This window comes from Mirounga leonina, unplaced genomic scaffold, assembly GCF_011800145.1.
Source record: "Mirounga leonina isolate KUSES-001 unplaced genomic scaffold, KU_Mleo_1.0 Mir_101799, whole genome shotgun sequence".
Lineage (NCBI taxonomy): Eukaryota > Metazoa > Chordata > Mammalia > Carnivora > Phocidae > Mirounga > Mirounga leonina.
Genome location: NW_023270210.1, coordinates 3,445,495 through 3,457,441, shown reverse-complemented (window position 1 = coordinate 3,457,441; position 11,947 = coordinate 3,445,495).

Genomic DNA, 11,947 nt, shown 5'->3' with positions numbered 1-11,947 from the left:
ATCTTACACCTGGATGGGCAGCAGCTGGATTTGTCCCCTGCTCATCTTCCAATATCCACTGTCTATTCTACAGGCTAATAGACACCCTGTGCTTGGAACCCATCTTGGACCCAGCCTTCTACTGAAGGAATTCCAGGTATCTAGTGTCTGGCCCCAGTTGCATCTCCCACTATACTTCTCACATACTCAACCCTCTGGGGACTGTCTCCCAAGGGCAGCTTGTGTCCTCCAACCTTTCTCTCTTTGTGATTGTCTTTTCTTCCACCTAGACTGCCATCTTCCAAATCTACTAACAGAGTGTCCATTTTTAAATCTCAGCTCACATAACAATCTCTCTGAAGACTTCTGTACTCTTTAATGGGTTCAAAGAATCTCTAAGTTGGAAGAAATTTCTGAACTCACCTAATCCAATACCCCATTATACAAATGGGAAAACTGAAGCCCAGGGAAGGTCAAGCCATGCCCAATACTACAGAGCATGTCAGTAGCTTAACAGGGGCTCAAATGCCACTCTCCTAACAATTACATTGCCTCATTCTGCTCCCTCCTCCTCACCTGGTTTTCAGTTGTCACTAAGCAGTAGAAATAAAGCAAACACACAGAAACCTTTACTGCTCAGAAAGATTAGAGGACATATTGGAAGAAAACACTTCAAAATCTTAACCATGGCTATCTTTGGTGGGTGGAATATGGATGACATTTTCTACTTCTTTCTCTTATTCAGAATGTTTCACATATTCTTTTATGAGCATGAATTGCAGGTAAAATTGAGAAAGTCAAAACATGCAAAGATGGAGGAGGGGGGTTGAGGAAGAGGGGGAAAAGAAAGGCCTTGTAAAGCTAGTATGGGTGTGGGAGCATTTTAGAGAGTCCAGTGCTTCCTTAGCAAGCTCTGCACATCCCTCATGGGTGGAGGAAGCAAACCAGCTCTCCTTTAGATTAAGAAGCTTTCACAATTGTCCGAGCTCCAGCCACAGCCCTAGCTGTGTCCCAGGGGGGAGGCTGCCTGTTCCAGAATTACTGATCTCCTGACCCATATTTGCAGCTGTGACTTCACCTTCATAGGTTTCTTGGGTTACTGGGCTCCCTTGAAAACACTGAGCCATCATCTATTCAGTGCCAGGTTCTAGAGCGTGGGCTGTGGGGTAAGTGTGATAGACAGGAATCAGAGGCCATTGCTGGCCTAGAGGGGCTCTCAGTTAAGTGAAAGAGACAGATTGCATACAAATAAGGCAAAGGCAGGATGGAGGGAGCTTTGCAATCCCACCCCAGATGCCTGGGGTATGACATCAAGCCTGCTTATGAAACAGAGCTGTCTGCATGGAATAGCATCACATCAGCTGCTTTCATGGCTACTAGAAATGGCTCAGCTTGCTGAGCCTGGTGTGGTCAGGGTGGGTCCTACAGGCATATTTAGCCCCCTTTCAGAAGAGACCTACACTCTGAGACTGAGACATCGTCTTCCCAGCCTTCTACCTACATTAACTGGGATGAAGATGACCCATGTCTGGATTGTGCAGGAGTACTGTGAATAGCCCCCATGTAAAAAGCCCAAGTAAACAAGCTGAGTGGACTTCAGCAGTGTGATGGGTCCTGGCACAGTGGGCCTTTGCCCTGTTTTAACTCTTGTGATCATCTCCTTCTCTCCCAGTGTGCCCACTCCTCCTCCAGCTCTTTGCTTATATGAGTGTGGCTGTCACAAAGCTGTATTCACATGTTTTTTCTCCCTTCTTCTCTCTTCTTGCTGCCAGAGAGGCCCTTATATCCCTGTCACCTCCCTCCTCACACCCCAAGGATGAGGCCCTTTAGCAGCCTGGTGGCTGAGTGTGGGGAGGTACACACATATGCTTTCCAGTACAGGAGATTTGGAAAGTAGGATGACCAGGATAGCAGCTCTGGGCAACCAGGAAGTAGAACTGGAGGGAGAGTGGCTGCAATCTGATTTCCTGGGTTGTTAGAATGCCCCAGCCCAGGGGGCCATTTCTCAGAACAAATGGAATTTCCCAGTGTGATTGAACTCTGCACTGAGTGATCAAAGGGAGTGGGGAAAACCAGGTATCTCTATACCAGGGATTTGGGAGTTCAGAAGAAATGGCATTGGATTTTGCCCAAAGCTTTATAGGGGAGCAAGGATTGGATATGGCCCTTGGAAAATGTCCAGGCTTTCCAGAGAGTATGAAAGGGCTGTGTGAGCAAATGTCTCTGGGGACAAGATCTCCAGTGCATCTAATGCCAAATGTGGTATAGGAGGAGCACCATAAGGGCCCAGAATAACTCGGGTCCCATTGGGTTGAGATTTACACCCTCTGTGCTGGGTCTTATGGGTAAAGCTGGGGTGCTCCACATGGCACCACCCCTCCAGTAACTGTGGTTCAAGGATGTGCAGTGTGGAAGAAGAGGGGTTGTACTTATGCACACCCCTAGACATTGTCTTCATTTTCTGCTATCTTTGGCAAGCATGCTTGATTTTGTGAGTGAAGATGAGTTCTTATTGTTTCGTGTGAGTTACATGAGCTTGTCAGCTGCAGGGCATGAAAGACAGTATTTACTGTGTTGGTGCTGAGCCAGAGTGATGGGTGTGTGTTTTCTGTTGCTGGAAGTATGCCTTCCACTTTGTTTTGGACTAATTACAGCCCTTGGAAACATGCAGACTGAGACAACTTGCACACCTGAGAATAGAAGCCTTTCTTCACAAGGCACTATGCCACATTCCACACATCACCCATGTGCATACCCACCATCCAAGAAAGGTGGAAGGACCCTAGCTTCCTGAGGATTCTCAAAGGCCTCAGTTGAGCTGGGAGATATGGGAACATGAAGCAGGAACTCCTGAAGCCAGTGTTGTTTTTAGAGGTGTGGAAAGTGGGAGGAAGTGGGAGAGAAAGAGAAATGACTTGTCTTTCACTAGGGATGAAACATAGGAATCATATTTTTGATCAATGATTCTGTTATAGGCTAAATTATGTACCTCTAAGATTTGTATGTTGAGGTCCTTACACCTAGTACCTCACAATGTGACTATATTTAGAGATGTAGTCTTAAAAGAGGTGATTAAATTAAAATGGGGTTGTTAAGGTAGGCCTTAATCCAATCTGATTTGTGTCCTTATAGGAAGAAGAGATTATGACACAGACACACACAGAATGAAGACAATGTGAGGACACAGGGCCATCTACAAGCCAAGGAGATAGGCCTGGAATAGATCCTTCCCTTATGGCCTTTAGAAGGGACCATCCCTACCCACACCTTGATCTTGGACTTCTAGCCTCCAGAACTGAAAGACAATACATTTCTATTTTTTAAACCATCCAGCCTGTGGTACTTTGTTACAACGGTCTGAGCAAAGTGATATATCTTCTCTAGTGTTAGGAAGCATAAAAATCACACTGTGCTGATAAAACTGCAGATTCATGGGCTCACCCCCAGATGCTGTGACTTAGTGAATCTGGGATGGGGCACACCAATTATGCTTGCTCAAGAAGCTCTTCAGGGACTCTGAAACACGTGGTCCCTGGGTCACACTTTGAGAAACTGGGACCAAGATATTGGACTTAGCCTCAAAAGTACTGGACTTGAATCACAGCTCCAAAACTTAGTCACTCTGTGACCTTGGCCAAGTGAGGTTGCTTTCTGGGCCTCAGTTTCCTCCTCTGTGGAATGCAGTTAATACTTCCTTTCATGCCTAACCCACAGGGATGCCTATAAGTATGTATGTGAAAGGCAAAGCTCTGGTTTCCTATCAGAGGTGGTGTTTTAGCCCAGACTGCCATAACAAAATACCATAGACTGGGTGGCTTAAACAATAGACATTTATTTTCTCACTTCTGGAGGCAGGAAGTCTGAGATCAAGGTGCCAGCATGGTTGGGTTCTAGCGAGGGCTCTCTTTTCAACATGTAGATGGCCACCTTATTTTTGTGTCCTCACATAGCAGAGAGAGAGAGAGAGAGAGAGAGAGAGAGAAGGGACTCTTTGGTGTCTCTTCTTAAAAAGGTACTCATACCATTACAGGAGCTCTACCGTCATGACCTCATTTAATCATAAGTATCTCCCAAAGGCCCTACCTCCAAATGCCATCACATTGAGGGGTTAGGGCTTAACATAGGAATTTTTGGGAGGATACAATTCAGTCCATAGTAGGTGGCAATAGTATTGATGAGCTTGCAATCCAATTTAGACCCTATATATAACTCCCCAGATCTCTAAGACTCAGGGCCTGCATTACAAATGACTGCACTGTGAAATAAACTTTGAGGCTTTGTTTCCTCTTTGACTCTTCACTGAGGTTGCTCAACCTTTTTGAGCAGAGGGGTTTCTGTGACCTGGTGGCCCCAGGATAGGGGATATGGAGATGGGGGTAGGTGAGTAGCTGGGAGACCATTAGATTTTCCTCCTGTGAACAAGCCAAGCTGCTAAAACTCTTCTATATGTAACTCAAATGTGTGGGGCCTCCTTGGGCCACCACTGCTCTGGCACTATGTACCTCTAGAGGATAATCTCAGCATATTGGTCAGATCTCAAAAAGGAAAAATCTAACTGCAAATGCATATTGACAGTTAATGTGGCATTTCACTGGAAGCCTTCAGGGAGAGGCAGGGAAGAGACCATATATCACAAAACAACATTAATAGTCTCTTTAAACATCCTGACTTTTTTTCTGAAAATCCATTTTCTGTAGTGGCTGCCTTATTCCTCCTCTCTTTTCCACAACCCTATTCTCCTCAACCCTTCTAGCCTCTCAAGCCAGAGTCCATCTCAAGGCTAGACACAGAGTAAGTTCTCAGTCAGAGACTACTGCATGCCTGGAAAAATCTAGGGTCTCTGTCTGCCAGTCTTGCTTCATGGGTTATATTCCCATCTCTTACTTACAGGCTCAACTGGTCGTGGGTGTGGTGTGTAACTACAGAGCCCTTCACTGTGGTCTTTTTCATAGTGGAAGCTGTTTCCATGCCTCAAGATCCAGTATGCCAGTTCCCTGTCTCAAGCCAGCTTCTTCCCATCTCGTACTTTTGCTGTACTTTGACGATTCACCCAGTCCAGCACCCCCCTATCTCAGAGCTCATGGGGTAGCATTGTTAGAACATTCTGAGTCAGGGGTAATTTAGGCCAACTTTTCATTTTACAGATAGGAGAATTTTGGCCCCAGAATAGGAGGAACTTACCCAAGGCTCCACAACAAGGTAAGCCGATGGTCACTGTGAAGATGGTGACAATCCAGGCTTTCACAGTCACTTTAGAGGTCCAAAGGTGTTAGGCAGGAGCAGTTAATCTCCCTGCAGACCCACTCTCTAACCGTATGCAGACCTGTGCCTTACACACATAAGTCATGCCTGTGTGGGGATTGGCTGCCAATCTGCCAGGCCAGGCTCTTACAGACTGTGATCAGGAGACAAGATGAGGGGAGCCTCAGGCCTTTCTGCCTGGAAGGAATCTTGGGAAGAAGTTGCCCAGATGGTGCTTTTCTAGTACAATGACTTTGAAGTGGCATTTGTATGGTAAAAATAGGCAGAAATCCTGGGGTTCTTCAGGGAGACCAGGTGCCCAGGCTAGAGTGACTGTGGGAGGAGGGACCTCCGCCTCTTGGCTCCCCATTCCATGTACCTTCTTGCTTGCAGATGGACCTCTTTAGCTTGTGGGGGACGGTAGGGGTTGTCACAGCAAGTAACTCACTCTCTACATCTATAGAAATGTAGCAGCAGGTCTGCCAGGAGGCCTTGGAGAAGGTTCACAGCCCTTGACTGAGCTATCATGGAACATCTTGTTAAAGCCACTGTTACCTTTCTCTCTATAACTGGTCTCTCTGTGTTATAGACTGCGTGTTTTTATCCTTCCAAAATTCCTATGTTAAAACCCTAACCCTCAATGTGATGGTATTAAGAGGTGAGGCCTTTGGGAAGTGATTAGATGATGAGGGTGGAGCCCTCATGATAGGATTAGTGCCCTTATAAGAAGAGACAAGAGAGGACTTAGTTCCTCTCTCTCTGCTCTCAACCATATGTGGATACAGCAAGAAGTGGCTAAATGCAAGCCAGAAAGAGGGCCTTCAAGAACTTAACTGTGATGGTACCTTGATCTAGGACTTTCCAGCCTCTGGAACTGTGAGAAATAAATGTCTTACTGTTTAAGCACTCAGTCTATTGTATTTTGTTACAGCAGACGAGCAGACTGACACTCTTGCCTTGCCTCCCAATCTATTCTTTGCTCAGCAGCTAGAGTATCTTTTTAAACCACTTTATTGAGGTATTATTGACATATAAAAAACTGTCCATATTTAATGTATATAACTTTAGTGACTTTGGAGTTGACACTGTGAAACTATCACCACAGTCTATACCATAAACACATTCAACACTGCCAAAAGTTTCCTCCTGCCCTATTTATTTACTTATGATGATAAGAACACTTAATATAAATTTTCTTTAGAAAATTAAGTATATAATACGGTATTGTTAGCTCTAGGCACTATGCTGAATAGTAGATCTCTAGGTCTTATTCATCTTGTATAACTGAAACTACCTTTGATTAATAAGACTCCTCCCCCTGCTACCACCAGCCCCTGGTAACCACCATTCTACTCTGTGATTCTATGAGTTTGACTATTTTATTCCTTATATAAGTGGCATCATGTAGTATTTGCCCTTCTGTGTCTAGCTTATTTCATTTAACATAATGTCCTCCAGGTTCATCCATGTTGTAGATAGCAGAATTTTCTTCTTTTTAAAGGCTGAATAATGTCCCATTATATATATGTATACACCACATTTTTTTTTTATCCATTCATCTGTTGGTGGGCATTGAGGTTGCTTTTATGGTTTGCTATTGTGAACAATGCTGCAGTGAATATGAGAGCGCAGCTATCTCTTTGAGATCCTGATTTCAATTCCTTTGGATATATATCCAGAAGTGGGATTGTTGTCTCACATGGTAGTTCTATTTTTATTTTTTTGAGGGGCCTCCATGCAGTTTTCCATGGTGGCTGCATCAATTTATATTTCCATCAACAGTGCACATCCTCACCAAAAATTATTTCTCTATATCCTCACCAATACTTGTCTTCTATTATCTTTTTTGATAATAGACATCCAGATAGATGTGAGGTGATATCTCATTGTAGTTTTAATTTGCATTTCTCTGATGATTAGTGATACTGAGTACCTTTTCATGTGTCTGTTGGCCATTTTTACATGTTTTTTTGGAGAATAAACAAATTCAGTAAAGTTGCAGGATACAAAATCAAAGTACAAAAATCAGTTATGTTTCTATACACTATACACTAACAATGAACCATCTGAAAAGGAAATCAAGAAAACAATCCCATTTACATCAAAAACAGTAAAATACTTAGGAATAAACTTAACCAAGGAAGTGAAAGACTTGTGTACCCCAAACTACAAAACATTGATGAAAGAATTTTAAAAACTCACAAATAAATGGAAAGATATCCCATGTTTATGGATTAAAAGAATTAGTATTGATAAAATATTCATACTACCCAGAATGATATCCAGATTCAATGCAATCTCTATAAAAATCCCAATGGTGGGCGACTGGGTAGCTCAGTTGGTTAAGCGACTGCCTTCGGCTCAGGTCATGATCCTGGAGTCCCGGGATCGAGTCCCACGTCGGGCTCCCTGCTCAGCGGGGAGTCTGCCTCTCTCTCTGACCCTCCCCCCTCTCATGCTCTCTATCTCATTCTCTCTCTCAAATAAATAAATAAAATCTTAAAAAAAAAAATCCCAATGGTATTTTTTATAGAAATAGAAAAAAAATCCTAAAATTCATATAGAACCACAAAAGACCACAAATAGTTAAAGCAATTTTATTTTTTATATTTTTTAAAAAAATTTTATTTATTTATTTGACAGGGAGAGAGGGAACACAAGCAGGGGGAGTGGGAGAGGGAGAAGCAGGCTTCTCGCAGAGCAGGGAGCCCAATGCGGGGCTGGATCCCAGGACCCTGGGATCATGACCTGAGCCGAAGGCAGACGCTTAACCCATTGAACCACCCAGGCACCCCTAGTCAAAGCAATTTTAAACAAGAAGAACAGAGCTGGAGGCATCACACTTCCTGAATTCAAAATGTTACAAAGCTATAGTTATCAAAACAGTGAGGTACTGGCATAAAGACAGACATATAGACCAATGTAATAGAATAGAGAGCCCGGAAATAAACCCTTGCAGATGTGGTCAAATGACTTTCTTTTACTGAAGTATAACTAGCATACAGTGTTATCTTAGTTTCAGGTGTACAATATAATGATTCAACAATTCTATATATTTTTCAGTGCTCACCAAGACAAGTGTACTCTTAATCCCCTTCACCTCTTTTATGGTTCTCCCTACCCACCTCCCCTCTGACAACCACCAGTTTGTTCTGTACAGCTAAGAGTCTGGATTTTTTGTTTGTCTTTTTTTTTTCGTTGTTTGTTCATTTGTTTTGTTTCTAAATACCACATATGAGTGAAATCATATGGTATTTGTCTTTCTCTGACTGACTTATTTCACTTAGCATAATATCCTCTAGCTCCATCCATGTCATTGCAAATGGCAAGATTTCATTCTTTTTTATGGCTGAGTAATATTCTGGTGTGTGTGTGTGTGTGTTGTCAGATGATTTTTGACAAGGGTGTCAAGAATACACAATGGGGAAAGGATAGTCTCTTTAATAAATGCTATTGGGGAAACTGGACAACTACATGAAAAAGAATGAAATTGGACTCTTACCTTACACTATACACAAAATTCAACTCACAATGGATTAAAGACTTGAAACTGTAAAACTCCTAGAAGAAAGCATAGGGAAAAAACTTATTGACATTGGTCTTGGCGATGGTTTATTGGATATAACACCAAAAGCATAGACAACAAAAGCAAAAATAGACAAGTGAGATTACATCAAACTAAAAGGCTTTTGCACCACAAAGGAAACAATCAAAATGAAAAGGCAAGCTACAGAATGGGAGAAAATATTTGCAAATCAAATATCTGATAGAGTGATTTAAAAATGCAAATCACTTTACTATCCTGCTTTTCAAACCTTCCATGGCTGCTTACTGCAGACAGAATAAAATTCACCCTTCTTATCCTGACCTCCAAGGCTCTGAGTTAACCTAGTTTCACCTACTACTCCAACCTCACCTGGTGTCACTCTCTCGTCATTCCCCATATGCCAGCCCCATGGGCCTTTCCCCCTCTTTTTTCTTAAACAGATCAAACTCAGTGTATATTCAGGACTTTGGAGCTTACTTTTCTACTTGCTTGAAAAGCTCTACCTCTCAGATCACTATGTGACTGACTCCTTCTTGTTAATGACTCTCAACTCAAATGTTATTTCCTCAGAGAGACCTTCTCTGAACTAGCCAACCTAAAGTAGCTACAGGGTTATGAGCACATTGCCTTGAACTTTATTCCTTATGACTCATCACTCTGAGTTATCTCTGTATGTGTATTTGTTTACTTATTGTGCATCTTTTTTACTTAAATGTAAGCTCCACAGGGCCAAGACATTGTCTACCTTGACCTTCACTGTATTTCCAGTGCCTGACACTCAGCAGGCACTCAGGAAATGTTTGGGGAGTGAATGAATGAATGAATGATGCATAGAAATTATCCAGGGAAAGGTAATGGTAAGGAAGGCAAACTTACCCAATCCCCCAGGCAGAGTTAGACACCCTGGTCTCTTAGCCCTCCTGCTATGATTACAATGTGTTATGATGCACCTGCTACATGGCCACTTCTCTCAACAGATGCTAAACCCCATGAGGGCCAGGATCATTCCTGTCTTATTCATCACTGTATGCTTTGTATGTCGGTATGCCTGGTACATAGGATGTCTTCAATAATTTTTTGTTGGTTGACTGAATAACTAAATCTATCTTCCTCAATTGATAGAACACAGATGGAATGAAACCCAACATATCTATCTTTTACAAATGGGAAAGCTGAGACCCAAGGAGATTTATCCACCGTCACACCCTAGTCAGGCCATAATGCAGGTCTTAGCAGCAGAACTATTTTCCTGTAAATGATTCAAAAGTTGGCTCAACTGAGGTGGCTTTTCAAAGGTAAGCAGCTAAGCAAACAGAAGGCCAATCCATCATTTTTGCTTGGAGAAGAAGGGAATCTTGTTACAGAGGCAAAGGGCATATTCAATGAAATGCCACATCTTCTAGGACAGGATTAGCCTGGACAAGATGGAGGAATAGAGCAGCTATGTTGTGGTGGTATGCACCTGCCAACACTAATAGTATTCAGGTTATATTTCTACTCGTCCAGTGCATCCCCTTCCCAGAAACCCCAGCCATATGCCCCCATCCTGTAGCAGGTGTTGCTATCAGCTTTTGATGGTGGGAATTACTGGCAAGGTCAATGTTTTCTGAGACAGCCTTGCAGAGTTCTTAAGAAGATGTTAAGAAGACACAATTTAGAGTCAAACAGATCTGGATTTGAATCCTGTATTTTCTGCTTACAAAACTTGACTGTAGCAAAGAGATTCACCTCTCTGAACCTCAGTTGCCTCCTCTATAATTTGGATATAGTAAGAATAAGATTTATTATGCAGGGCTTTGTGAGAACTAGGTGAAGTCATGTGAGTACTTGGTAAACTGTGAAGCTGTGTTCATGCTCTTCTTGTGTCTTTAGGTATCTGCCCTGTTTGTATTTAGATGATTGCTTATGTTCTTTGAGGATAAAACTTTTTATTTCATCCCTGGGCATCTCATTTGTGCCCAGTACAGAGCAGGGCAGAGAGTGTGTGCCAGTGCAGGCTGCGACCCTGTCTAGGATCTAACACTCAGTGAGGATAGGAAGAGCTGTTGCCAACAGGCTTGAACACCTGGGTCTTTATGTGTGTGTAGTTGAAGTGGTGGGTACCATGCCTAACTCTAAGGGGACAGGCAGACTAAGTTTCTGTGCAGGCAGGATGGTTTGTGATAATGTAGTTTGCCTTATGGTAGTTATAGTACATGAAGGCAACCCCAATGCTGGACCTAGAATACATCCAGAGGTGGCTACATGTAGTTACTTACCATTACCCCTGTCCCAGCCTAAGTCGATTCTAAGAACCTAGCTTACTAGCCACAAACCTAATAGGAATGGAGCTGGGCCAGAAAGTCAGAGCTCCTGTGTTTTAGCTGCTGGAAGGAAGTCCATGGATTAGTGATCTGAAGTGTGGGCAAGGGAATAGACAAGACTGAAGCAGAGCAGCTTGTGGAGAAAGGGTTGGTTTAAATCACTGTTGGATTAAAGATCTTGCCTAGGAGGGAGCCAGAAGCAAAGCCTGCTCCTTGGCTGCAGCCTGAGCTACAAATTACCACCCAACCAATTCAGAGTCACTCAAAAAACAAGACTGCAATGGATTCAAAAGTTGCTTCTTTTTTGCCTGAAGTAGAGGCAGGACTGACTTTGGAGAAAATACTTATTTCATTGGAAACATCATTCTGAGCAGCTGTATTGATTATGTCTATAGTAAATATTGATATAAGGTAAATCTCAAACCAGCACCCAGATTTTTATGGCCTCCCCATCTATCACAAGCCCCAGCCACTCTACAGCCAGGCTTGTGATGAAGTATAGAGTAAGCTATTCACTGGCACCATTAAGTTGGGGAGAAGATAGTTATCAAATATGGTAATGCCTAATGATTGAATTTAAGTTTGGTGCCTGGCAAGACTTTATTCTATTGCTTAGCCCTTCTCTTCTGTCTCTATCTCCCTTGAGTTTTCATTCCTGCGCAATGACTGTCCCAGCCTTCTCCTTTTTACCACCAAATTTTTGAAAGAAGTAGCCTGTTCTCATTCTTTCTTGAAGCCATAACAATAAAGTTACCACCACCACCACCACCACCACTCTACTTGGATGTCCCACAGGCATCTTAAATCCCACATGGTTAAAACTGATCTCCTGCACACTTCCAGTGTTCCAGTCTCAGTAAATTCTGCATCAGGCACT